Raw genomic sequence first — 4,264 nt, 5'->3', positions numbered from 1 at the left:
TCATTACCGTTACTGTTATTGTTATCATTATTTTTACTATTACTAGTATCATCCCTATTATTTCTAATATTATTATCATTATTTATCTTATCATCATTATTTTTTTCATTATCTTTATTTCTATTTGTATTATCATTATTCCTATTTTCATTATTATCATTATTCCTATTTTCATTACTATCATTATCATATATTATTATAACTTTTATTAACATTATTATAATTCTCGTTATTGTTACTTATTGGAGCCTTGTCCATTTACAAAGGAAAAGAACACGAAAAGACAAGAAAAGATTTTGTTGTTATTCTCCGCCGGGAATCGAACCCGGGTCTACGGATTCAGAGACCGTCGTCCTAACCATTGCACCACAGAGGATTTCTTAATGAGAAGAGCATGAATGACTTATACTATTTACAAGTACGGATACTATGGATTAGAGGACAATGGATCATCTTTCTCTTCTCGTTTTCTTGCATCATTACTTTTATCATTTTTTAAAAATAATTTCATTTGTATTATTATTATGAACACCATCATAATTGTTGTAGTTGTTGATATTGTTATCTTTATCAACATCATCATTGTAACTATAATTATCACTATTATTACTATTGTTATCAATTCATATTATCACAATTACTGTTTTATTGTGAACAAATCTATTAACACTTTTTATGATTATTCTTAGTTATTTCTATGGCTGTCATTATTATTATCATTGATATTATTATTGCTATCATCATTATTGTTATCGCCATTTTTGTTATTTTAGTTACCATTAGTATTGTTATCATCATTATCAGCAATATCATTATATCATTATTATCATTAATTTCAGTATGATGATCATGATTGTTTTCATCATGATCATTTTTACCATTATGATTATCATTACCATCTCTATCATTACTTTTATCATTATCATCATTATCATCATTATCTTTACTATCATTGTTTCCATCATCGTTATCATTATCAATATTATTATTATTCTCATCATTTCCTTTTATTATTATCAATTTTTTTTTCATTAGCATTTTTATTATTACTGCTGTGTTGTCTTTTTTTTTCTTTTCACTACTATTGGATTGTGACAGCTGTCTCCTGTGCTAACGTCTAGTAGATGGCTATCTTTTATTTTGGTATGAAATAGATAGTTGTAATTCACTTTATTATCAGGATATCTTGTTTACATTTCATTTAATCCATTCCCATGAAAAAATAACCGATTTTCTTTTGTATTGATACTATTTAATATATTGCACTATTATTAATTTGATGATTTTTAAAACGAGTATTCTTTTAACAAATACACTATTGTAAAAATAATTTTATAGCTTCTTACAAAAATTTGTATATTGATTTATATTTGCCTTTGAAAGCGTACTGCGGTTAGGTATAAACTGTTACTTGAACAAAAAAATGATATGAAATTCATTATAAAAACAAGAATTCGTCTAACAGGAATTCGAATGAACACCAATAATTACGAAATTGTTTATCGAATGTTCACTGAAACTGCTTTAGAGATGATCGTCGTATTGAATCTACAAAACGCTCCAGAGGTGAAAGACGATTTCCACGGATGTTCGAAATCTATTGTGTCACTGCTGGATATTTTGGAGAAAGGCAGATGTTTCTGAAAGAGTAAAAGGATATAGAACTACTGGCAACTTCATATCAAAGTTTGGGATTGCACATGTTCAGATTTGGTCGTGGCTAATGATCTTTTACAGTCTGATTAATTTTCGGTGTCCATTAATGCTTATATACTTTTTTTTCTTTTTAAGGAAGAGTTTCTATTCTTTTTTTTCTTTTTTTTTTTAAGATAACACGTAATGTAGTTTTTGTAGAAACGCACACGCACTCACATAAACACAACCACACACACACACACACACACATTCTCTTACATATACACACACACGTTGCATAAATACCTCTCCCAACCCAAAGTCGTTGCCCCTCGTCACCGTGGCCGAGAGGGTAAGGGCGCCAGATTCGAAACCCGGGAACGGTAGTGACTTTTGACCGATAGGGTATTTCACTGTGCTTATGATCTGAATCAGCTGTTCGCAGCCCTAGGGTCGCCAGGCTTTTTTCTGGGGTCGCCAAATAAAAATATTTTCAGTATATACGTAGTCACATATTGATTAAGAGCTGATGGCTAAAGTTGGCTTGATTATTACACAAGACTTTGAAATGCAGTCGAACAAAAATGAAAAGGAAATGTGAATTCTCATGAAACTAAATTAAATATAATCGTAACTGAATTTTTGTTTGTCGAAATATTTTTATGTTTATTCAATTAAATGAATATGATAATATGATAATTTACTATAAGCCTATACATTGTAGAACATATTGGGATCGAGGTCATTTCTGGAGGTGCATAATTAGGTTCTCTGAAAAAAATAATAAAACATGGAACCAACGATCTAAATAGAGACGTTTTTTTTGCGTTTGAGAATCACGATGGCAATCTTATATAATATTCAGTATCACTGTCATGCTTGTGCGAATTACCATCACCACCCATTATCATCACCATCATCGCATCATCGCCATATAACTATTATCGATATCGTATCATGACGCACACATACACACACACACACACACACATCAATACCTATCCACCCACCCACCTTCTTACACACATATATACACATAGACACACACGCACGCACACCAATACCTACCCCCCTCAACCCACCCTCTTTCACACTTAGACTTACACACTAGACACACACGTACACACATTGACACAACCACATACACACACACACACACACACACACACACACACACACACACACACACACACACACACACACACACACACACACACACACACACACACACACACACACACACACATGTTGCATAAATACCTCTCCCAACCCATTCCTGTTGCCCCTCGTCACCGTGGCCGAGAGGGTAAGGGCGCCAGATTCGAAACCCGCGATCGCGAGTTCGAATCTGCAAAAGGGAGCCAAAAGTGCTCCCTCTGGTTGCAACCTCGCCCGGGGCTGAAAGACATGGAAAGCCCCGGGCACAAAAATTACAAGACGCCCGCCGGTTGCAATCAGTTTTTCCCTTTTGTGTATTATGTTTGTGAAATATGAAATATATGTGTGAAATGGCAAAAATTTATAGAAAATGTGTCAAAAGTGCCATGAAAATTCGAATAAGAAAATGAAGAGAAAAAATAATAATTGGAAAGGATGGCGAACGAAAAAAAATCAAGTAGAAAATGCGTGAAAATGCGATAAATATGCAAAGAACAGAAAAATTGCGAAATACATATTGTAGAAAACTACGCCAAATAAATAAATAAATAAATAAATAAAGCGAAGTGAAAATAAAGAAAGTAGAAAGAGAAAGTAGAAAATACATCTAAAATCCACCATAAAAGACGTTTTTTGGATTGCGAGGCAGTTTGCAATTGCTATTGTTTCTTCTTTATTGTTACTACTATCACTCTCAACGTTATTATCCTCTTTGTTGTCAACCATAATTTGTATTTTTTTTTTTTTTGTTATCATTATTATTGTCATTGACACACACACACACACACACACACACACACACACACACACACACACACACACACACACACATATATATATATATATATATATATATATATATATATATATATATATATATATATATAAATGCACACACACACACACACACACAAAGACAAACATGATAAAAAGAGAGAGACAGACGGACAGAGACAGAGAAACAGACAAACAAAGAGAGAGAGGAGACGGAGAGAAAGACAGAAAGATAGATAGAAAGAAAGAGAAAAAGAAAGAGAGAGAGAGAGAGAAAAGAGAGGGAGGCGGAGATAGATAGATAGAGAGAGAGAAAGAGAAAGAGAGAGAGAGAGGAGAAAAAGGCGGAGATAGATAGATAGATAGAGAGAGAGAGAGAGAGAGAGTTCAGAAAGCAAAGATCCGTTTTGATGCTTAATGCCTGAAACAAAGAAATGTGCTCGGCACCCAAGATCATAAAGCTCTATGGGAAGGTATTGTGTCGGAAAGGGAAAAGAGAATTAAAGATTAGGATAAAATGTGTTCGATGTCAGAGATTAGAGAGCGTTTGAGGATAATATGGTAGAGAAAAGGGAAAGAGGGAGTAAGTGAACCACAGCAGAGATTAGTAGAAAGGGGGGGGGTAAGGGAGTAAGGCGATTGAGAGAACTGCAGTGTATCTGTCACTGGGGAAGGAATAGGAACAATGTTCAAGGAA

Source organism: Penaeus vannamei, chromosome 11, assembly GCF_042767895.1.
Source record: "Penaeus vannamei isolate JL-2024 chromosome 11, ASM4276789v1, whole genome shotgun sequence".
Lineage (NCBI taxonomy): Eukaryota > Metazoa > Arthropoda > Malacostraca > Decapoda > Penaeidae > Penaeus > Penaeus vannamei.
The sequence above is the reverse complement of the archived record's forward strand: the minus strand, read 5'-3'. Positions refer to the sequence as shown.